Source organism: Ictidomys tridecemlineatus, chromosome 8 (genome assembly GCF_052094955.1).
Source record: "Ictidomys tridecemlineatus isolate mIctTri1 chromosome 8, mIctTri1.hap1, whole genome shotgun sequence".
Taxonomy (NCBI): domain Eukaryota; kingdom Metazoa; phylum Chordata; class Mammalia; order Rodentia; family Sciuridae; genus Ictidomys; species Ictidomys tridecemlineatus.
Genome location: NC_135484.1, coordinates 125,456,117 through 125,482,344, shown reverse-complemented (window position 1 = coordinate 125,482,344; position 26,228 = coordinate 125,456,117). Strand labels below are relative to the sequence as shown.

The following is a 26,228-nucleotide window of genomic DNA, read 5'->3' as shown; positions in this document are numbered from 1 at the left end:
ATTTTTGTAAGTGAAAGAACCACTGGGCAAGGCTGGATGTCGTAAAAATACCCATTTATTGAGGAACAGCTTTGCACATTTGTAGAGCCTGCGTGGTTCAACAGAGAAGGGTATTGGCACAGGGAGCTTTCTGATTGATGGGTAAGGATCATCAGGGTCAGGCAGGCTCACCATTGGGCTGCTCTTCCTGTGCTGTCTCCCTGTCTCAGGCATGGGGAAGTTAGTACAGAAGAGAAGGTGGTCTCTGCCATCTTTGGAGCTGGGGCAACTTCCAACAGTAAGTCCTTTTTCTTGTCTGTTTTATTAAAAGACCTATGGATTTTTGTATCTATTTCTGCATTTAACCTGTAATTTTGATTGAAATATATATATATATATATATATATATATATATATATATATATAAATAGCTTCACACTGGTATGTAAGAGGAACTACTTTTAAAAATGTTTTTGGATAATTGTGGGTATTCATCTTTGATACTACACTAAAATGACACGTAAGCTTCTTAAAGATTATTTGCAACTGTCACCGAACTTTTGATATTCTGTTGAATTAAAATCCATAGATGTGTCTTGCACATCTGTCAGCCAAATATACAAGTCTAAACAATCATAGTTTCTCTGTCATTCATTCTTTAAAGTAAAACTGACATTTCACAAAATAAATTGATACTGTTTAGAAAATTTTTCATTGACGTAAACATCCCAGCTTGGAATGTAGAAGTTTTCTGTGTATTTTCCATTTAATTATATAAGATATTTTAAAAAATGTGAACCCTAGACTAGAGGTTTAATATAGTTAGTATTTTTTAATCCTTCAGCCTAGACATGTTTACATGAAAGTCACTTTTTTTCTTTTTCTGTAATTAAGAGGTGGTCAAAAAAATACAATACCCACTACTAAAGTTTGGTACTTTAGCCTCCATTCTTGCTGAATTTTACTTCAGTGAAAATAATGAAAAATAGTTTTGACCTTGTGGATCCTGTGAAAGGATCTTAGCAACTATAAGGGTTCCATATACCACACTTTGAGAACTACTGCTCTATGTAGTGCTCAAATGCCCCCATGCTTTATCTTTGTGAAAAGTACCCTTTTATACCGTCTATCTCCCCGATTCACTCTTTTTTTCCTGTTTTTCATCCCCCATTAGCCCACACTTTCTTCCTCCCCTCTTTTAGAACTTAAGGTTATACTAAGTTTAATAAATTTAACTGCTAGATTAATTTTTTTAATATTTATTTTTTAATTGTAGTTGAACACAATACTTTTATTTTATTCTTATATTTTTATGTGGTGCTGAGGACTGAACCCAGGGTCTCACACATGCAAAGCGAGAGCACTGCCTCTGAGCCACAACCCCAGCCCTAGATTAATTTTTATATAATCAATATATTTTTACTTAATATATAATTTTTATAGTTACTTTATTAAATTTAACTACTAAATTAATTTTAAGCTGTTCCAGGACTTTATTATAAGTTTATACTTAAATTTGAGGAACTGCAAAGAATAATTGCAACAAGTTTTTATTCTTACAAGGTTGTAAAGTACAGAAGTGATTACAGTTAAGGTGGCTCTGGTATCTCTTAAAGTGTAGCTGGTATTGGGATCAGCAGAGATCAGACATTTAATTAAAATATCATTATCTAGATATTCATCCAACGAAGAGCTCTTAACAAATAGAAGTTCACATATTAGTTATTCACTTAAAAGAAGAAGTCAGAACTATATTGATAGATGGGTAGACATACAAACCAGAAATTTTTTCAAAACATGTCAACAATTTAAATATGTTTCCAATTTTAATGCAGAAATTTCTTTTAGGAATTTATCCTAAGAAGATAATCACACATATATTATATTCAAGGATGTTTTTATGAATTGTGACTAAACAAGCACAAGAATAGGGACAATCTAAAGTGCTACAATCAGAATGGTGGTAGCTATGAATAGCCAACACTTAGTATGTCTCCGGCAATGATGCAATGTATTGTACTGAGAGAATAAAATGTAATCCTCAAGCAAACTTATCAAGAACAGACTAGATCGTTTATTCCTTTGTGCAGACAGGGAAAGGAAGAATAAAAGAAGTTAAGGAGGGGGTGAAGTTGTGATGGAACCAGGGATTTTCTCCCAGGGCCCTGTTGACTAATATTCTATTGATTTTCTGTTCCTCAGATGGTTGGGGTGACTCTGAACACCAGGCAAATGACTTGTTTCCATAACCCATAATGTTGCTAGCATCAGAGCTCAGGAGGATATGGGGCAGTGTAACTTCACTTCCCAAACCAAACTTATAGTTCATCATGCAGTATATGTTTTAAGATTTATGGTGAATTATGTGATCACTCAAGATACAATGAAGGAAAAAAAGTAAGATCCTGATAAATGCAAAATATTGAGGGAGCTGCACATTTAGAAGAAATTCCACATACAAGTATAAAATTAGTACTGAGCGAAGAGCTTTGAGGACAAATTCAGGGGATCATGAAAACAGAGAATCAGGAGACTTAAGATATCCACTACCAATTTCTCAGTAATATCTAAAATGTGTAAGAAAGACATGGCATTTATGAAACAGGAACAAAATTATAAAAAATTATACATAGAAAACAAAAAACAGCTCTTGGAAATTAAAAACACCTGTGTAAATAAGTGATTCAATAGATGAATTAGAAGATTAAAGTCATACTACCACAAAGTTGTACAAATGAAAAAAAATAATGGCAAGTGAGATAGAAGAACACTAAGCTATCAGTTGAGGATTTCCAATAACTTCATACAAGTTCTGAAAGAACTGAGAGTAAAAAGTGATTCCATAATCACAACAAAATTTCTGAGTTAACTACCAAAAATCTATACTTTACATGGTGCTTCAACCAAGTCTTACTATATGTGAAAACACTCACACATAGATATGTCACAGTTTCAGAAAGTGGCTGGAAAAAATGACAACTTGAAAACTTCAAAAGGCAAGAAAAAAAGTCTTTTGGAGCTAGAAAACAAGATTAATATTAAAATGAAAATTTTGACAGTGAATGGGTTTTATTGGGTATTGATGAATTGACATAGTTCTCAGAAATACATCACTTTCTCTGCACAAATAATCATAATAATACAAATAATGACTTTTGTTTGAGGCTTTGTATTAATCCAATAGACTCCATATGTAAGGTTGCTTCTTCTAAGAGTCTATGATAAACTTTGCAAAGTTTATAAACACCAATCCCTACATTATAATTTAATCAAATTCATCTCATGTTTATTCTTCCCTGTTTGATTGTAAACTTCCCAAACCTTTCTCATCTATGTCTGTAAAACTCAGTTTATAACTTATCACATTCAGTTTTCAGTTTTCTAAGTTACATTTCTTTTTGTGGGGATGGGGATACAGTTCAGTTTATAGAGTGCTTTCTTATTTTATAATTTAAGGTCTTTTATTATTTTTTTATTTTTATTTATTTTTATTTTATTTTTTTCTTGCTTTATAGCATTGGCTGGAACTTCTAGTACAGAATTTGAAGTGATGGTAACATGAATTTTTGTCTCATTTCTGATATGAAACTTTTCATATTTACACATTGAATCTGATCTTTTATTTTAGTGATTTTATAGTTCCTCTTTAATAAGTAATTCCTCTTGTATTACTAGTTTGCATGGAATTATTTTTTTTAAATCATGATTGAGAATTGAACCTATGAAGTGTAGTAGCAATTATGATGTTCTTTTCTTTCTCTAATGTGGTTATTGTTTTTATTAATATTTGAATATTAATTTAGTCTTGCATCCTGAAATATATTTTTTGATTGTGATAGTTTCTGTTTTATTAATATGTATATTGAGTATATATTCATATATACATTTATATAAATGTTCATATGTATATATATTTCAGAATTGAATTTGTTCATTTCCATATGTATATATGTATTTCAAGATTTTTGCATTTATGTTCATGAATCAGAATAGTCTGCAATTTTCCTTCCTAGTACATTCTTTCTCAAGGGTTAGTCAAAGTTATTCTTTCCTTGTAGAGGAAATTGAGAAGGGCTCCCTTTTTCTTTCTTTGAAGGAATTTGTAGAGATTGTGATAGTTTCTTCCCTATTTATTAGAATTCATCAGCAAAATCTGGACTTGGTGTTTCCTTTTTGGAAAGATTTTAAATAACAACTTCAGCTTTCCATACAGGTTATCAAAATATTCAAATGTTTCTTTTACCTAGTTTTTTTGTAAATTATTTTTGGATTGAGATAATTCACAAAATTTCACCTAAACTGTTAAATTCATTGGTAAAAATTTCTTGTAATTATACCTTTTATTTTTTGACACTGATAGTGTATATAATATTACTTTTTAATTTGGCAATGTTCATCTTACTGAGTTTATCACTTTCAAATAACTGTTTTAGCTGTGTAACATTTTTTCTATTGTACTTTTGTTTATTTTTAGTATTCACTCATTCATTTTATTTAGCTTCTTGAAATAAAATATAGACTTTTAAATTTTATTTCATTTTTAATTAGTGCATGATAATTGTGTGTATTTATGGGGTACACTCTGATATTTTGATATATGTATACACTGTATAATGATCAAATCAGAATAATTAGCATATCATTCACCTCAAATGTATATATTTTTTAATCTGATGATTTTATAAACTTTATTTGCTCAAAGTACAGTATACTTTGATATATTTATACAAACATGGAGTATCTCTTATTTTAATTAGGATTCCAGTCTTGTGGATGCACAGAATGGGGAGATTCACTGACTGTATTCATATTTGTATATAGGAATGTTACATCAGATTCATTCTACTGCCTTCCCTTCATTCTGCTTTATCTAATGCACTAAACTTCTATTCTCTCCTCTTGTGTGTTAGCATCCATATTAAAAAGATATATATCAAATGTATATCTTTTTATTATTATTTTTAATTCCATCATAGTCAAAGTACATTGTTTGAATGGTATAATCTTTTCAAGCTTTTTTTTTTTGCTTGCTTTTTGAAAGACTCCATTTTATTATTTTTATTTTAATCTTTATTCTAATTGATGATGATCAAGGGAAGGGACTTGCCAGTTCTTCCACTAACACAGATGAAAATATTAGCATTCTTGAATCAGTTTTCACTAAGTCATCTGCATATTGTTTAAACAGTGAGGTTGGAAGACTTTTTAGCTTCTAATCAGACAACTTTAATTTGTGGCCCTTCTAATCTGAAATTTCTTAAGTTTATTTCTTCATTTAGAAAAAAAGCCAAGGATTAAAGTTAGGAAGGGCATTCATTGCAGGCAGAGCTCAGCCTTTCATCATTCTTTCATCAGAGGTTTTGGCTCTGGTCAGGTAGGCATTCCGAATCAAGCCAATTTTTCCTTGGAAGCAGGTGGTTTCCACTTCTACTCAGCGCTTCAAAGAAGTGGCTTCCAGCGAAATACAGTGGTCTCCCTGGGAGGAATTTTGGCGAAGTCAGTGTCTTTTTACATTTCAGTGATATTTTATTACTTTATCAAAAGGTGCAATAGATCTATCCAGGTGCTGAACTAAAATGCTTGCCCCCTGCACCAGAATTCCAGGCGAGGGCGGCAGAACCTGGTTTTCCAAGCTCCCAGGTCATTGTTAACAGTTCCCCAAAGATGGGGCCTTTGTGCCCCTCCTCGAGGGCCTGGGCCTGCACAGGGCTCACAGCCTCTCCACCATGGGCTCCTTCACACCACTCTGATCCGCAGCACCCCACTTCCTTTGTCCCCAAGAACGCCGCCCCCAGCTTGGTGTCCACCCCACCATCCGCACAGCCTGCGCCACCAGTCCGCTCCCTGCCCCTCGCCCCTGCTGCCCTCCTCACTGGAGGGCACCCTCGCGACCACCCGAAGTGACCTCTTTTCAAGTTTTTGAAGATTTTTCTTTTTTAAGACAGCCTATGTTTGATATTGTTCAATGTGTGCTTGACAATCATGTGAATTCTTTTCTTGTTGAATTCACTGTTCTACATGTGTTCATCAAAAATGTAAATTCTGTTCAGATTTTACATCCTTATTGGCTTTTTGGCTGGTTCTTCAAGTATAGAGATATGGTAAAACTTATTATGATTGTGGATTGGACTTGTTCTTTTGTTGTTGTTAAATTTGAACAACCAATTTCTTAGTTCCAGAGTTTCTTTTTCCTGAGCTACATCCCTTCCCTTTGCTGATCTTAAATATTACTGATACTGTAGTTCACCCCTAGATTAATCCAAATAGTAAACTTGCTTAACTTAAGCTGCACAGTTTAAAATTAAGCATTAGAAAAAAAATAGGTAAATATTTTTTTTCATTTGCTCCCCAGAATGATGGAGAATGTCACTACAGTGGATGAGTTTCTTTTACTCAGCCTGACCAGTGTTCAGGAGCTGAAGCCAGTCTTCTTTGTGATGTTCTTAATTATTTACCTGATCAACTTGGTTGGAAATGGAGCAATATTAATGATTGTAATTTGGAATCCAAACTTCACTCCCCTATGTATTTCTTTTTGGGAAACCTTTCTTTTCTGGATATTTGTTATTCTTCAGTTACACTGCCCAAAGTGCTTATAAAACTGATCTCCATTTGCAGGGCCAGATCTTTCCTAGGATTTATCACTCAGCTACACTTCTTCCACTTTCTGGGAAGTACTGAGGCCATCTTGCTGGCACTGATGGCCTTTGACTGTTTTGTGGCCATCTGCAACCCACTTCGCTACACTGTCATCATGAACCCCCAGCTGTGTGTCCTATTGTCAGCTGGGGCCTGGCTCATTAGCTTTTTCTATGCTCTGATGCATTCTGTCATGACTGCACACCTGGACTTTTGCCATTCTCTGAAACTTAACCACTTCTTCTGTGATGTGAAACCGCTCCTGGAACTGGCCTGCAGTAACACAGAACTCAACCAGTGGCTTCTTTCTGTTGTCACAGGGAGCATATCCATGGGAGCTTTCTTCCTCACACTCCTCTCCTACTTCTACATATTGGCTTTCTTGTGTTGAAGAACAGGTCCTGCAGGATACTCCATAAGGCTCTTTCCACTTGTGCCTCCCATTTTATGGTGGTGTGTCTCTTTTATGGAACTGTGGGTTTTACATATATTTGTTCTGCTTCAGCTACATCCATGAGTGAGGACCGGACAGTGGCTGTCATATACAGTGCAGTCACCCCAGCGCTGAATCCACTGATATACACCCTTAGGAATAAAGAAGTGATGTTGGCTCTGAAGAAAATATTTGGGAGGAAGCTCTTTAAAGATTGCCATTAGCACCTAGGGGACTAATGAGACTTATATCTGTTTTACATTAAGACTATTATGACTTTACTGTAATAAATGATTGTTTATTCGATTTCTGTTTTTCTCTCAGGAATTTTGAGCACGTATTATATCATGCAGTGTAGTAAGTTCAAGAAACATAGGAATGAACAAACCCAATTCCAAAAAACTCATAAAAGTTAACTTTCAATGTGCTGGGAGAATATAATAAACAAACCCATAAGTACCCCATATCAGGGAAATTAAGACCTATGGAGAACTAAAATAAAGTAGGATGAAAAGGGAAAAATGACAGTAGGTACCTGATGTATAATGAAGAACTTGTGTGGTCTTTGTCTCTGGTTCCTAGTATAGAGCTTCTAAAAATCTAGGAATTTCCCAAGTGGCAGAAGTGTCTTGGTTATTCATGAACCACCTGGATCATACTTGTTTATCCTCATGTGATGATTTGTGGTAGGTCCCATAATAGCTTAGGATGGGGGCTGACCATGCTTGAATGATTATCCATATAATTGGAGAGTTGGGGCTTTGAATCATGGTGATAGTATCCTGACCTTCATGAGACAAGGAGGGAGGACAGAGATTAACTTTAGGTACATGGTCAATAAATTAGTCAACTATGCCTATGTAAGACAGCCTAAGTATAAACATTACACTAAAATACAGGCACTCTTCTTGGATGGCAGTATAGCCCAAAGTTTTGAACACCAGTGTTCCAGAAGAGTAATGTACCTTAAGAAGGCAAAGGTGTGTGTTTGGGACCCTCACAGAGCTTGCTTGGTGTGTCTCACCTTTGTGTATCCTTTCCTCTGATAAAACTATAATCATAAGTATATCATCTTCTTCAGTCCTCTGAATCACCTTAGGTCTGATAGAGACTTCCAAATTTGTAGCCACATATCCATGAGTGAGGATAATCATTTCTGATCCTGAAACCTACAGTGTATACCTGGAATGAGGACAGTCTTTTAGAGGACTGTGCTCATAACATGGGGAATTTGGTCTAATTTCAAGTATTTGGTATCAGAATTCATTGCAGTCTTTCACTCTTTTTACACAGACACATTCACCTAAGTACACATACGTGTAGTCCCCTGTATCCTTAAACTATCTTAATTCTTCTACACTTTTCAACCATACGTGATTCTGATAATATGATGATGTTGGCCCACTGGCATGAGATGGTTGTTGATGGAGAGAAACATTGTATCCCCTTAGAGATGTGATTAGCAGAATAACTGTCAGACAAAAATGGATGAAATTATTGTAGCAGGCAGCAAATTTGGAATGACAATCAGGGAATTTTGACCTACATGGTTTATGCTAATGACAAACTGATCATGGAAAAAGTTCTATGCAAACCAGTATGAATATTGACTGCTTGCTGTATGTCAGGAGTGGGTGAGCTGAAAGTTGATATTAACTGATTCAATGGAAAAAAAAACACACAATTTCTCCCTCACTTAGTTTCCAGTCCTGAGCCACTTCTCAGAGTCTGTCAATTGATGGATATGCAGGGTACTCATGAAGGAAGACATGTAGTGCCACAGAAAGAATATATATAGCAACAAAATTTATCCTAGCTTTTGTCCAAAATAGAGCTTTGTCTGTTTACCTGAGTGATTGCACACTTTGGAAAAAGAAATATTCAGATATTTTAGAAGCTTTGGTTATATAGCCTTAACCCAGATGGCAACAGGTAGCACAGACTGCTTTTATGGTCCTGTGTTAGACTGGACAGTGGGTGTTGCTGCATTAAGGTCAGGTGATAAAAAGATCACTTTTCTAAGTCCACCTCTCAGTGGGTTTACCATTTCCACAGGACACCACTAGCCATTTCTTGGTTTCTGACCATAGAACTGAGTTGCCTATACTTGGTAGTTGTCATGAGTGATTTGGTGAATACATTATTTTCAGCACTCATTAGTAAGAAGGATCAGAAGTAATTTGTACTTTCTTGAGATGAAAAACAGTTCATATACACAGTCTTGTCTCAAGGCCTTATTAATTCTCTGACTCTGTCACTGAATAATTCAATGGGCCATTTATCATCTGAAAATATTGTCAAAAACATTACTGACTTACTATATGGACAACACTATGCCAACTAGACCTATTGAGCTGGAAGGGGTGGAGGCTTTTTAAGAAATGTGCATTCTACAGGCAGAGGGATAAACTGTCAAAAGCTTATGGACTTTCTAACTGATGAAGTGTTTCAAGGTGTAGAGTCATCTGTAGAATGTCATACTATTCTTTAATGAAAAAATCCAAGTCATCAAATATGGTACCTTCTATAACCTAGAGACATGTTTGAGTTATGGGGGCAGCATAAGTCATATTTAGGAGTACTTTGTTGGCCCATTTATTGGATGCTTAGAATACCAACAGCATTGAGTAGAGCCTAGAATAAAATAGTGATTTTCAGGTAGTCCAGATTCTACACAAGTGACCATATTGCTTAGAGTGTTAAGATCTAGGAGATTCCACAGTACTAGTATTATCTGTATGGATAAAAATTTCATGTCATATGCCAGGAAAGACAACAGGAAGGTTGGTTGTTTACCAGCTGTTGTCCTTCACTGCCAAGGGCTTAAACTTTAAGTGACAAATAGAGTATCTGTGGTGACAAAGAAAGAAGCTATATGTGGGCCCATTTGCATAAGCTATATCCCAGCAAGGTTAATCTAGGTACTACTCCCAAGTATATGACCTGCAAGCAAAGAGAACAAGCTTAGCTTTGGTTTCTTCCTACAGGGTTTGTGTCAGCACCAATTTTTGATGGCTCAGAGAAGGTCTAGTGTGTATTATAATACTTCACAGCAAGGAACTCGCCTTTCTATGTAGTCACTGGTGTTATCAATAGATATTATTACTTTGTTCCTGCTACATAGTTGAGAATATAAGAATGTATGAAAGTACAAGTGGCCCATGACATCATTACTTATTTTCTCTTGAGTGCTTTGTGCCTCTTGCCTTGCAATTTTAAGTTCAATGAAAGCAGAGGTTCTATCTAAAAAGGATAATGGTTCCACCAGCAGATACAACATGATTTTCACTAATCCCCAAACTATAGATGTTATCTAGTCACATTTTACTATTCATATGGTGTATCAGCAGACAAAGAGTTACCATAATGATAATTGACCTTAATCATCAGAGGTGATAGAATTACTTCTGCATAGTTGGGATCACAGCAGTATATTTAAAACTCAGGGGATCCAATGTTGAATCACTTGAATTTCTGATGTGAGGTTTAAAGCAAGAATGACAAAAACTAGCATCCATAGACTAATAAAGGAAAAATAAATAGTGGTTCAGGTCCTTTGGATTAAAAAATAATAATATTAAAGCTTAGATAAACAGGACTTCTGGAATGGTTAAGGGAGTTTAAATTAGTGGTAGAAGAGGGAAATGATAAATATCAGTAATGACCTAAGATTCATCTGTAGGAGTGAAGGCTGTCTTTCTACTTACATGCTCTTTTCTGTTAATGATTATTTTCTCCTAGAAATTATTGCCTTAATTCAGAAGAATAATTGATGTTATAATGAGGATCTTAATATGGATCTTAGTGATTCAAGTGGAGAAGATTGCTAAGAGCCACAGCCAAGTAATATAATGCATGGCATTTTTTGTTGAAAGGTGATGCCAGCTAGCCATTGAGGTGATATGATTATGTTAAGATTTGCATTCTTATGGATATTGGACTCCTGCTGTCCACCTTGGCCTGCTACGGGACTCCTGGAGAGTTCCCATTGGTTGGGGAAGTGTGGTAGGAGGGAATTCTGGAGGACGAACTTCCTCTGGGGATCCTGGGAGAACACCATGTGTGTGGATCGGCAATCTTCCCGGGCGCGTACGTGGTATTGGCGGCAGTTTCAAAAAATAAAGTTTGTTCCTGCTTGAGTGGCTCATAATTTTGTACCCAGCCAGACTGCGGCAATTGGTGGCCCGTGCAGAGGATGCCTGAAGCTTGGAGGTGAGTAAAATTGCTCGCCCCTGAGGGAAGGCGAGACAATGGGTGACCATTTCAAAAAACAATGTGTTCTTGTTTTGATGTATTTTGTTTTTGTTTCAAGCTGCCTATCCCTACAATTTTCTCAGGCAAACTGGGAAAAATGGTTGGCTCATGGTTTGAAGTTTTTCGGCCCTGAGAAAGAGAAAATTGATATAACTATTTTTTATTCCGTTTTGTTTCATTCTGCTTCGGTTTTGTTTTATGCTATCTTATTGGGTTGCATTACCTTTATAGTAGATTAGAAACTAGTAAAAAACAAACCGAAAGACTGTTAAGTAAATTGTTGGAGGTCCAGACTATGGTAGAAAACATGTTAGGTCAAGCAAAAGAGAAGGTCTCTCGAGCTAGTCAGACAGAGGAAAATTTGAAGGAAGAAAGCTTAGAGGAAAAACAACCATCAGGCAAGGAATTACAACAGGTGGCTGCTACTAACTCCATTCTATCACCAGAGGGCATAATTCAATCAACAGCTCCATCTACAGCTGAGCAGCCCTCAACTCCCGTAGTTGATGGACAGAATCCTGAGGCAGGACCCCAAAGATTATCATGCCCTGTACTTGAGCAGGCAGGAGAGCAATGAATTCACCATGCTTTAGATTTCAAAACAGTGAAGCAATTAAAGGAGGCTGTAACAACCTATGGGCCGCAAGCACCCTTCACTGTGAGCATGGTCGAATCCATTACCAACTTAGACATGACGCCAGCAGATTGGGCTAACATGTGTCAATCTGTGCTAAATGGAGGACAATATTTGTTATGGAAGGAATGAGGAATTTTGCATGGAGACAGGTGAAATGCAGCAGCCGGTTACCCTCAAAGAAATCTAGATTTGTTATTAGGAAGAGGACCTTATGAGGATCAATGGCAACAAACTGAATATGATCCTGGTGTCTATGCACAAATTGCTGTACATGCGGTTAGGGCATGGAAAACTTTACAGGGGCATGGAGATTTACAAGGACAACTATCTAAGGTAATACAAGGAACTAATGAACCTTATGCTGAATTTGTAGATAGGCTTATTCAAACAGCTTCTAGAATATTTGGGGATACAGAATGGGCAATGCCATTTATAAAACAACTGGCTTATGACCAAGCAAATTGTTGCTGCAGAGAGGTCATTAGACCATGGAGACATGAAGATTTAAATACATATATTAAATTATGTAGACATTAATGAACAAGGGCAAGTCTTGGCAGCAGTACAACAGGCTTTAGATGCCAGGCCAAAAACATGCTATAATTATGATCAAACAGGACATTTTAAAAGGATTTGCCCCATAGGAGGAGGGTTTAACAAAGCTAGGTATCAAAGGAATAGAATACCGGGTATTTGCCCACGATGCCATAGAGGGAGACATTGGGCTAATGAATGCCATTCTCAAACCACCATAGAGGGTACTCCATTACCAAGTGTTTACCCACGATATCGTGGAGAAAGGCATCAGGCTCCATTGCCAAAAAACGGACTGGGGGGCCCAATGCTCCGGGGCCCAAAATCACAAATATACGGGGCAATGGAGAAACCCAGCAACACCATTAGGGTAGTGCCCAGGACACATTATCCATTAAATTCCTCATCAGACAAACTAGAGTGAGCGCAGGCTTGGACATCTGCGCTTCTGCCAGAGCAGTACCAACTCTAGAGATGGGAGTTCAAATCATTCCCACAGGAGTAAAAGAACCTCTTCCCCAAGGAACAGTAGGCTTATTATTGGGACACAGTTCTTCTACACTAAAAGGACTTATGATAAGTCCTGGAGTAATTGATCCCGATTATGAAGGTGAAATAAAAATTATAGAGGTATATCAGTAATTTCACCAGGATATATAATAGCACAGTTATTAATAATACCCAGCCTACATGATAAATTTTCCAGTTGTACTGTAGAAAGAGGTTCCAGGGGATTAGGCTCCACAGATGTAGATTGGGCTATAATTCTCGCCCCATGCTAAAACTAAATATTCAAGGACATGAATTTAATGGGCTACTGGATACAGGTGCAGACCTTAGCATCATATCTCGTCAAGAATGGACAAAACATTGGCCATTACAACAAGCCACTCAAACGCTTTGAGGCCTAGGAGTGGCGACTAATCCCCATAGAAGTGCAATGGTATTAGATTGGAAGGATCCTGAAGGATGTGAAGGAACTATACAGCCCTATGTATTGGATCATCTTCCTATAAATTCATGGGGACGAGATGACCTAGATCAATTAGGTTTGACATTAACAAATAACATCAGTCCTAACGTGCCCAATACTAGGGGTAGACAAGGCTTTAGGAAAGAAAAAAGATTAAGAGAACAAGAACAAGGTATGACAGCACCAATTCAAATAGATCAAGAAATAAATAGATATGGATTGGGTTTTCAGAAAGGGTCACTGAGATAATCAAAATTACTTGGAAATCAGAAAGACCAGTGTGGGTTCCTCAGTGGCCCCTGACTAAAGAAAAGATACAAGTAGCCCATGACCTGCTCAAACAACAATTAGCAGAGGGACATGTACAACCTTCCTTATCTCCCCGTAATACTCCCATTTTTTTCATTAAAAAGAAATCTGGTAAATGGAGATTATTGCAAGAATTAAGAGCCATTAATAATGAGATGGTTGTTATGGGACCTGCTCAATCAGGGATTCCCCAATTGTCTGCTTTACCAAAAACCTGGTATGTTTTAGCTATAGATATTAAAGATTTTTTTTTCAGTTCCAATTTATCCTGAGGATAGTCCATATTTTGCATTTACTATACCTGCACTAAATCATGAAGGTCATGATCAGAGATATGAATGGAAAGTACTCCCTCAAGGGATGGCTAATAGTCCAACTATGTGTCAAATTTATGTTAACAAAGCAATCCAACTACTTAGAAATCAAAATCCTGAACTACAAATATTTCACTATATGGATGATGTGTTATTGGCACATAAAGATAAAAACACATTGCTAAAATGTTATGCCACACTTATAAATTTATTAAAAAATTATAATCTAGAGATAGCAATAGATAAAGTACAATTAAATCTTCCAATTAATTATTTAGGAGTTGTATTATCCTCAACCATGGTCCGTCCACCAAAAATTCAAATACGAGTAGATCAACTCAAATCACTTAATGACTTTCAAATGTTATATGGAGATATAAATTGAATAAGGCCTTATCTCGGCATACCAACAGGAGAGCTAGGAACTGATAACTATCAGTAATGACCTAAGGTTCATCTTTAGGAGTGAAGGCTGTCTTTCTACCTACATGCTCTTTTCTGTTAGTGATTATTTTCCCCTAGAAATTGGTGCCTTATCTATATTCTGAATAATAAGTGAAGTTAAAATTAGGATCTTAATATGTATCTGAGTGATTCAAGTGGAGAATATGGCAAATTCTATTAATTCTCTGCCTATATTCTTTAAGAAATTATTATTATTAATAACACCGTTTTGCTTTTTTTTTCTTTTACTCTCAATATCATTCTTTTTATCAGAGGATATACCATGGAAAGCCAGAATCTACACTTCTTTTACATCTAAAGGGATGGACATGCCTGAGAATTTATTCTCCATAAGAGATAAGCTTTAAATAGTGAGTAACAATGTGGGATATAAAAGCTTCATTTCCTGATAGGATAACTTTGGGATATGACTCAAACTGTCACTAGAGGGATTTTGTATAATTTTGCTTTATACTAGACCCTGTATTGGTCTATTTTAGATTTGGAATCTTTCTAAGTTTTCTATGAAAACATTTGCTAATGTATAACTTTCTAAATTTGAACACAGAATGCATCTTGATGAGGCACCAAGTTGACTATGCTTAGAATGAGGCAGGCAGAAGAAGGTCCAGCTTCACCTCAGCACATGTCTCTATGATTTTCAGTCAAGTACATTGAAGAATAATTTAATATAATCATGTATACATTTTAAATGTACAGTTTGATGAAATTTGACAAATATATACTTTGATGTAACTACCACCTCAATCAATATTTAAAACATTTTTTTAATACTGAGAAGTTTCCATATGCTTCTTTGCTACCTACCTCCTATCAAACCCCCAACACAACCATAGGTTACCACTAATCTGCTGTCATTATAAATTTGTTTTGCTATTTTACAACAGGAAATTTATATTTGGGTTCTTTCATTCAGCATGATTCTCTTGAAACTTGTTCATGTTGCTTCATTTATTGATCATGTGTCCTTTCTAAATGTTTAATACTTTTATTTTTTTTTTGTTAGAAAAAATCTAAGGACAAACACAGGGAACCCATAGCTAATAATTGCAGGAAGCAGTTGCCATCTAGAGCTAGGTCAAAAAATAAGGGAAAAACAGACCTGGTATAAAAATGAAGAAATGTGGGGGAGAAGCACTGCAGAGCTTATGTGCAGAGCTCTACCAGGGACTGCACCCAGCTTGGGTTGTTCCTAAGGAACTTGGAAGAGGTACCTGTTGTGATGAGGGCATCAACAAGAAAATGTAATTAAATTGCTTTTAATCTACTTTTGTCCTCAGAACTTCACTGGTTATTCATATTGGAAGAAGTTTATGCAAAATCAAATGGTAAAAAATAAAGTTTTCAGAACTCAATCCTAAGTATCACACAACAAAGAGAAATGTGGCTCTGGAGCACAGAGCCTATAGTTAATCAATCATCACAGACTCTTATATTTCACAGGTCCAGGTGTTACCTGACATACTACTGCACCCCGGGAGAAGAGGCTAAGCTCCATTGCATTCATCCACAAACATTTGTAGTCAAATTGGTAGGAAAACAGGTTTTATTCAAAGCTGTCTTTGAAGGAAAATAAAAGAAACATTTTTATTGTTGTTGTATCCATTTTCCCTTTTGGGGAGTTTCTGGGGGTGAGGAAAGCTTTTGAAAAAGAAGAGGTGGCAAAGTGAGATGAAAGATAGGAAGTGTACATATGAAGTTTTAGTTAGCCTGTTTTAGGCAGGATAGGAGAGGGAGAAATCTCTGTTCGTAGCTTCCTTTCAGTGCCACAGGCCAGGAGTCAGCCTGTTTAGCCTTCACTTTCAATATGAGGAAGTGACCCTCAATTTTAGAGGTGCCCTTAATTTCAGTCTGATTCACAGGTAAAGAATAAAGCATACAGAATTGATCTGCAATTCATTACCACTTCTACTCAGAACCACAACCACTTTGGCTCTTTTATCTTTGGCAAAATTAAGGTACTTAGGCAAGATCATTTTTGAGCAGGTTAAAAATCTTACACTCTTTCTAGGAATGAAAAAAACTTGAAATATTGGTGAGTAAGCCGTGTCTAGCACAATGCTCCCTGAGCTGAAGTATTTCTCTAATTCTGTGTCAATGTAGGAAAGGAACCCATGGTATTTGAACCACATTGAAAATAGGTTTAATATCTTCTTATGGAAGGGAAAGCAATAGAAAAACAACAAAAAAGAAATGAAAAGGAAGGGATTAGAGATTTTGATGCTGTTAGAGAATCCAAGGAGCTCTGGATTCTTGGTTTGGATCACACTCTCAATTATTTTTTAAAAATTATTTTTCTATAGATATGAGGTGAAATTAAATATGAAAAATTATATAAAACACATCTAGTTGAGCAAAGCAATATACTGCTAAAGAGCAAACAGAATAAGGTAGAAGAGTGAGCACTGACAGGTTCTGGATGGTCTTTAGTGGGCATGTTAGTCAAGATACTGCATCTATTGTTTAATAGCTAGCTGGAGCTACCCAAGAAGTGGCCATGGCTGGACTCCAGGATGCCATAAAAAGCCACTGAAGACATCTATTGAAGTGAATACTTAGTGAACACAATGAGCAGTGGATTACAAATATTCGGGGATCTTTTGTCCTACATATTTGATCTCCTTCCATAGCCAGGGGGACATGGTCTTGGTTTACTGAGATTGAAGGCTTAGGATTATCTTCAGTATAGTAAACATTTTAGTGCCATTTTACATTTTATATGTAACTTATGTTTTTAGGCAGTATTTAGTAATGAATAATGGAATAAACACCAGTAACGAAGCAGGGTCATGTTTTTTTTTTAATTCTCTTTAAGACCAATGAATAATCAAGTAAGTTGTAGAAAAATAATAGGTGTACTAACCCTGGAAATAAACAGGTGGAAACAAGGCCAATTAAAAATATGTCAAGAAGAAAAGTTCTGTGGGGCTAATTCTACTGGGATCATTGTAAAGGAAGGATTTATAGCTATGAGTTTCTTAAAGTATCCCAGAAGGGAAATTTCATTAGTAGCACAGGGGCACTAAGATAAAGTTTGCCTGGTGGTCAAACCCAGTGCTCCTGTTAACTTAGGTTAGACTTGTAGATGAAATCCCCCTGAATGGGATGGTCATCATAACAATTACTGAAAGGACAAAAACAACCCTTCTCGACATGAAGGAGGAGTTAAGTGTCAGGAAGGTGATGATTACAGAAGGTAGACCCCTATTTTCCTGGGAAACATCAAACAGTAATAAATTTGGAAGAAGCATTATGTTTCCTCCATTTGGATACAATTCACTCTCTCTTGTGAGTGTTTTTGTTGTTTCCTGAAACCTACTTCACTTAAAAAAATTCTCTTGCTTGGCTTTTAGTGTCTGACTTTACATTTTCTTTTGTTAAAACACAAGAGATGAGACTTGAAGTTTCTGATCCCCATTTACCAATGACAATTTTATGTACCTTAAATATATCCTACTTAAAAAAAATGATTGGGTTTGGAATCTGATTCTACTAATAACTACCTGCAAAATCTCAGATGAGCTCCTTGTTTTCTGGGCTTTATTTTTCTTTTTTAAATAAATGGGGAGAATCCTTTCTCACAAGATTTCTGGAAATACTAACATAATGTTATTTTGTAAAATACATAGTGCTCTGCATTGTTCACATAAATATTTTTGTTAAAATTCTGATAATATTTTATTAAGATATTATTAAGGTTTATGTGATGTCTGAGTCTCTTAATTCTGTCTTTCACAAAAGACTATGACAAGGACAAAATTTAGTCAAGCTCTTTGTTACATTCTAACAAGAATAGACATTACTCCAGTTTCCGGTAATATATTTCTCATTTCTGCCTGACACATCATCATGATAGGCTTTATTGTTCATATTTCTAACACCATTCTGTTCATGAGCACTTAAGTAGTCTCTGAGAAGAGAGGATTTCTCTACAGCTCTTCTCTTCTGAGCCTGAGTCCTCACTGGAATTGCCTTTAATGCTATTACTGTCAATCTCACCTTTCATTACATGTACCTCAAAACCTTTCAAGCCTTAACCCCCTACCCTGTTTCAAAGCTATTCCACAATTTTAGCTGTTTGTTATAGCAATTTCCCACTCTTGGCACTGATTTCCTTCTCAGTTCATTGGTGTTTCTATAACAAAATCTTTGATACTTGTAATTGAAAACAAAAGCATTTTTTTTTCATTCTTCTGTTTCTGTAGGATGGGAAGTCCAAGATCAAGTCACTGGAAAGTTTGATGTGGATGATGGCTGCCCTCTGCTTGCAAAATGTTACTCCAGAGGAGACAAATGTGTGTCATCACATGGCAGAAAATTGGAAGGGCAAAAGGTCTTAGGACTCTGGCCACTATGGTCATTCACGAGGACTCCACCCTCATTACTTTATTAACCCCCCAAAAGACCACATCCCTTAATACTATAACATTGTGCCTTAGGTTCTAATGTGAATTTTCAGGGTGGGAAAACATACATTTAATCCATAGCTAATGTAATATAAAATAGATACTATTTGTGCTTATTATATTAGTATCAGTGCTTTATCTATCTAGACAATTCTCAACTAAATATGATGTTATTTTGTTAAGTTTACAGTAGTGAAATGTCAGGGGCTACCCTGCACATGAGCTAAGCACCACTCCCATCAGCCTTGAGTGATGAAGGTATTGAACAGACAGCACATTCCACAAGCTATGCAAGAAGCCAGTTGGCCTTATCTTTGCTGGGGCAAGGAAATGCTTCAGTTCTGGCTTTGAGTTAACCCAATGGGATTGGACAACCCGCCTTTTCTGTAATATTATCCCCTGCCTTATTTGCATGGAATATTCTATTGAATGTCCTTTCCCTAATACATAGAGGGGTTCTGGGTGCACTTGCTCTCTTGTTCTCTTGCCTTCCTGCATAGAAAAGAACCTGGGAGGGCAAAAAGCCTTCCCAACTCCAGTTAGTGAAAAAGGTGCTTCCATGTCAATGTGGTCTTTTCGTCTCTGCCCAAACCACGCAGAGTGATCCTGATTCATTGCTGCTCAGGCTGTGAGTCATAGTGAAAAATGAGAAATTGGAAATATTAAGCATTTATCTTAATGTTATCTTGTCAGTGAGGATGGGCTGGGATTACAAACCTCAACTTTCTGATTATAAATGATGCTCTCTAAGCTTTTACTTTAAATCTGGAGATTCTAGAGAAAATTGAGTATGAAATCAAGTAATTTTAAAATTTAGCAGTTTAACCCAGATTATTTAACAGTAGTGAAAAAGACAATCTTAAATTTATGAGGTTGGAAGTTGTCTCTGGGACAATAGAAAAAGGAATTTGTTTAATTGTGAATGCACTTATAAGACAGGTTCTCAGCAGCCACAGACCACAGCAGAGACCAATTGCATTAAATGCTTTTGTTTCCTGAAACATTAGTGCACTGTGATGCACTGACACTGGTCATGGATTTTGTGTGGAGAGCCAGAGCCTAGCAGTATCTGTGCAAGTAGTTACATTGGAAACTCTCTATTGGGGAGTGGAACATTGCAGTATATTATGGTACATGGCATGGGACCTCATTAAGAAAGTAAGTAGGCAACTGTGTATTAGACAATTATGTGCTACAAGTTAAATGAGTCCACATTTACATCACCAAGGCTGTAATACTTGTTTTCATTGTTGGGATTATTTCCTTTGAAGAGATCAATAATGCTGCAACCCACACCAAATTTCTTATTAAAATAATTCCCAGAAGTTATAACTTTTCTAAAAATTCCCTGATGTAATTAACAAATCTCTGGCAATTAAAAAAAAAACTCTGCCTCTGCAAGGCAGGATAGATAACAAGCAGCTTTTAAACAATTGTTCGTAATAAGATGTCCCAGTGGGAAGCAAGCTCATGACTTACAGATGATTTACATGCTTAACAATTGAGTTAACTGTTGAAAAAGAAAATAGGGTTTTCAAAACCCTCCTAGGGGTATATTTTGTCTCAGAACATACAATCATTATAGCACACATTGACTTCTTTATAATTTATACATTGAGTTTGATCTGTCCTGTCAGATTATTCCCACCCCACCCCCATACTGGGGATTGAGCTCAGAGGCACTTTTTCACTAAGCTACATTCCAGTCCCTTTCCCCTTTATTTTTTTTATTTTAATAGGAAATCTTGCTGAATTGCTTAGGATGTTACTAAATTGTTGAGGCTGGCCTTGAACTTGTGATCCTCCTGCCTCAGTCTCCTGAGTTGCTGGGATTCCAAGTGGATGCCACTGTGGCTGGCTCAAATTATTCTTGTATTGATAAAAAGTCCTATTAGGAAACAGCCTCTTTGTTCCACTGTTTAATTGGGCTAGAGAATAAATTCTATGCATGGAAGTAAACCCATTCATCTATAGTCAACTGATTGCTGATAAAGCTGTTAAAAGCATGTGCTAGAGGGTAGTTTTTCAATAAATGGTTCTGGGAAAACTGTATCTTCAAATGAAGAAAATGAAATTAAATCCCTCTGTCTTACCTTGTACAACAATCAACTCAAAGTAGATTAAAGACTTACATATAAGACATGAAACTACAAGAAGAAAACATAGGGACATTGAAAATCTTTTGGATATAATCTGAAAGCCCCAGGAAACAAAAGTTAAAATAAGCAAATGGGATTATTAAATGGAAAATGTTTCTGCATGGCAAAGAAAACAACACAGTGAAGAGACAACCTATAGAATGGGAGAAATGTTTGAAACTATATACCTGACAAAGGGTTGATATGAAAAATATGTAAGGAATTCCAAAAACTCAATAGCATAATTTAAAAAGATTAAAAAATGAGCAACAGACTTAAATAGACATTCCTCAAAATATACACAAATGTCCAACAGGAATATGAAAAATATTCAACATTGCTTGTCATCGGGGAAGCACAAATCAAAACCACATGAGACATCACTTCACCTTGGTAAGAATAACCATTATCAAAACAACTAAAGATAGCAAGCCCTGTCGACGTGGGAAAAGGGAATCTGTTCACATTGTTGGTGAGAATGTAAATTAGAACATCCATTATGAAAGAGTGTTGAAAGTTCTTCATAAAAGTAAAAATAGAACAAACATAAAAGCCAGCAATCCCACTTCTGGGATATATCCAAGGGAAATAAATCTATGTTGAAGAGACTTCTGCACTCCCATGTTCATTTCAACACTATTACAGAAATGGATTTAACCAGTATCAATCAACTCATGAATGGATGAAGCGGTACCTATAAACATCAGAATACTATTCAACTATACAAAAGGATGAAGTCTTGTCATATGCAACATGGATGGAATTAGAAAAGGGAAATGAGCCAGGTATAGAAAGATAGGTATCTCCTGATCTTACTCATGTGTGGAATCTAAAAAAGTTTAACTTACAGAAGTTAACAATAGAATTGTGATTGCTAGAGTCTGGGAGGGTAGCGGGGAGGTAGAGATGAAGAAAGGTTGATGAATCAGTACTAAGTTAAACAGAAGCAAGGTGTTCTGGTGTACTATCACACATCAGGGTGACTATCGATAATAGTTATATGCTGTGAATTTCAAAAAGTTAGAAGAAAATACTTGGAAAGTTTTCACTAAAGAAATGATAGGGTCTGAGAAGAGAGATTCTCTTTAGCTTGAGAAAACTATATGGATGTTGTAAATTTATGCATCCATAATTACAAAAGCGTCAGGCTAACTTTTTAATTTTTAAGTGCTTAGGTTAATAAAAAATGATTTTTAGTCACCATGGAAAATGATGGAGAAAGAGATTAGAAGGTTAGAGTACTCACTCCCATTACTTTTAAGGTTTGCTAAAGTGATGGACATTAAATCATATTTTAATGTTATTTTAATTTAAATAATTTTGAAGTTAGGAAGGTGAGTATACACTCATTTATTAGTCAACTGTTTTACTTTGTGATTTTTTTCTTTGTCAACTTTTCCAGTTATGTTTTCCTATTTATTCTTTATAAAAGTTCTTTATACTTGTTGGTAACCCATTATTATCAAGTTTTTTGAAAAATACAGTCTGGTAAACTGTGGCCTTATTGTCGAATTATTATGCCTTTGAATTTATTTGTAGCAAATGTTAATTTGTGTGGTCAATTTGTTCTGTTTTTATTCTGTTTCTCTTCATGCCAGCAAATTTTAATATGTTTTATCATTTCTGTTCTTTTTCTTCCTGTTATTCTGGAAATTTTGCATTCTGCTTTCTTCTTTTATCTTTTAGCCTGAAATTATGACTTGCACCTTTTATCAGTATGAAGACTTTAAAACACTTTAACAGTGCAGAAACTCAGTTTGTTTTATAAGCTATAAAATATGTATTCCTTTTTAGCAACAACAAATTTTAATAATATTTTATAAAAATTTTATTTAAATTTTTCAGTCATTGACTATGTTTTTCTATGTTTATCTATTCTTAAAACTCAGAATTTCCCCCCCTTTCTTCCAATTAAACTATATTCTTCAGAATCTCTTTTAAGTAAGAGATTACTGGTTTCAAGTCTTATGATTTATATTTTGTTTGAATATATAACAATTCTGGTTTTTATTTATGAAACTTATGGTCTTTGGACATGCTATTCTACATGGATGGATATTTACTCTCCCTGACTTCTGTTTCCTGTTATTGCCAATGGTCTCAACTGTCCTACTGTATAACAATCTGTTGCTCCTTTGAAGGGGCTCTATCTTTCATCATGCTCTTAAAACTCTTTTCTGCTTCTGTTTCTTTCTCTGTTTCATATTTCTCAGGTCAATTCATGCAACTTCTATATGCCCCAAGGCTTCACTTTAAACTTATCATTGTTTAGGTTTTCAAAATTTCTCTAGTTGAGGATCCATGTTAGATCCAATATTTATTAAATTTCCAAGGCTAAGGTTGTGTTCTTTCTTCCAAATTCTTGTTTTATTTCTCTTTTAGTGAGCAACACAAAGCTCTGGACAATAATTACTTAAACTTGGCAAAAATTCCCAAAATAATACAAAAAATAAAAAAATCAATACTTTTGGAGAAAGAAAAAATAGACAAAACAAGGTCTCCAAGAGGAGATTCTCAAGACATTTATGCCTTGGACACCACCTGTGAGAATCAGGGGGTACTCAGCCTATCTATTTTGTGGTCAAACTATGAACAAAGCCAAGTCTTGTGTCATTTATTTTTACACTTAATTGTGTGAAGTTCATAACAAGGCTTTGAGCAACCAAAAATCTCTATTAATTCTATTCAAAGAGACAATCAAAGCCTTATAACCTGATTCTTAAAATTTCTTAAGTACAAAAATATCTATTTATTACAAGACACGTAAAGAGAAAAATATAAGGTGAATTGGTCAGGGAGAAGATAGTTAAATAGAAATGATTTTTTATTCTTTGATTGAAAAAAATTGAGACCATTAAATGAAATAAGTCAAAGTACTTGGGAAAACTTCTTGAATTTAGGATATGGAAATTAGCAGATGGAACAAGTGGGCATATGTCACAGGACATCTGTTAGAAAATCTTGGAATTTACTCATCTATTTAATCACTGTTTGTTTCAAGTAGATATACCTGTTTATGTGCATTTACATGTGTGTGTTTATAAGTGTTTGTGTGTGTGTATGTGTGTGTGTGTGTGTGTATACATGTAAATGGTTAAGGTGAATAAATAGCTACTGTATTTGTTTTAATATTTTCCATATATTGGAAATTAAAGTTTTCTATATACTGGAAATTAAACTATAAAGTTCCCTGGGGTCATTTAGTTTGAGTTTCAATACTTAAGTAAATATCATGGTACATTATGATTTTTGACATTTGCAAACACATCTAAAGAACAAATTCTGGGAAATTGAATTGCTAGTTCAAAGTATATGAATATTTTCATTTTTGATAGTTATTGCTAAATTGCCCCTTAGAGATTGAGTCAATTTATATTCCCACCTGTATTACACCACCCTTAAGCAAATACAGTGCATTGTCAAACACTTTGATCTTTGTTAAAATTGTATATCATTACATTTTACTTTGCATTTCTACTTTGCTTTTTTCTACTTTTTTCTGGTAAGATTTCTTCCATTAAGAAGTTATGACTTTCAGGGCCGGGATTGTGGCTCAGATGTAGAGTGCTCACCTTGCATCCATGAGGCATTGGGTTCGATTCTCAGCACCACATAAAAATGAAATAAAGATACGTGTCCACCTACAACTAAAAAATAAATATTTTTATAAAAAGAAATCATGACTTCTTATTTTTTATTTTCTTTCATACGGCTTAGGTTATAGGGAATTTATTTATTAATTATTTGATTAACATAGAGTAATTGTACATATTCATGGGATTTAGTGTGATTTTTCAGTGCATGCATACTGATTAAATCCAGGCTCCCTCTAGCCACTGGCTCCCACCTGCCCAACCTCTTGTAATCACTATTTTATATTCAGGTTGTTTTTATTGATTGACTTTTTTTTTAAAGTGAGGAGATTTGAATCTAAGCTATTGCCATGCTGCTTCTCAGAAATAATGTATGCCTATTAAGTCCATTAAAAAGTGTTTTCTAACTTTACCAATATATCTTTGATATACTTTAATTAGATATACTAATTGTAATGCCATAGATGAAGCTAGAGTTAAATCTTGTTCCTTTTTAATATATTTTATCTGAATCTACCTTAATTCTGATGAGCTGCCTTTTAGGTTTAACTGCACAGTCTGAGTAGCCTTTTGACTTCCATGCATTGGATATCACATTAACTCAGAACTTGTCATGTACCTCCATATTCCTTAGTTATGCTTCAAATGAATTTACCTCTGGAATGCTGTTCACCACAGTTTATCTTTTTTTTTCCAGGTGATAAACTTCCTTCATTTCACCCTACACAGTATACCAGGATGTGTTTGCTAATTGTCACTGTCATCTTTTTTTCCCAAAACAATGGAGAACATCACTTTTGTGAATGAATTTTTTTGCTGGGACTGACCTAGGTTCAGGGTCTACAGCTTGAAATCTTAATAATTTTCCTCATTATATACATGACAAACCTATTTGGAGTTGGGGCCATATTAGTGATCATCATCTCAGAAACAAGACTCCACTCTCCTATGTATTTTATTTTTCCTGAGAAATTGTTCTTGTCTGGATATTTGCTATTCTTCAGAGACAATGCCCAAGCTAATGTGGAACCTCTTCTCCATTCACAGGATCATATGCTTCCTAGGCTATATCATGCAGCTACATTTCTTCCACTTTCTTGGTTGCACTGAATCTGTCTTGCTAATCATCATGGAAATTGATCAATTTGTGGCCATCTGCAACCCACTTGGCAACACTGTCATCATGAAACCCCAGCTCTGTGTCCTGTTGGCAGCTGTGATGTTGCTCATTAGCTTCTTCTATGCTCTGATGCATTCTGTCATGACTGCATGCCTGAACTTTTGCCACTTTCAGAAACTCAATTACTTCTTCTGTCATATCAAGCTTCCTTGGAACTGGCTTGTGGTGATGTAAGTCTCAACAAGTGGCTCATTTTCATTGTCACTTGCAGCTTAGCCATGGTGGCTTGCTTCCTCAGTCTCCTTTCCTATTTCTATGTAATTGGCTTTCATCTGTTGAAGCACTGGTATTGCAGCGTAGTCATCAGGATTGCACCAAGATGGTACAGTAGTAGGTTCCCTGACATGTATCTCCCCAAACCAATATTATTTTGA

General features: G+C 35.5%; 2 pseudogenes; both read left to right on the top strand.

The window, feature by feature from the left end:
• The first annotated feature begins 6,335 nt into the window (after window positions 1-6,335).
• On the top strand, window positions 6,336-7,275 carry LOC101964152 (olfactory receptor 12D3-like; annotated as a pseudogene).
• An 18,180-nt stretch (window positions 7,276-25,455) lies between these two features.
• Window positions 25,456-26,228, top strand: LOC101963864 (olfactory receptor 12D3-like; annotated as a pseudogene).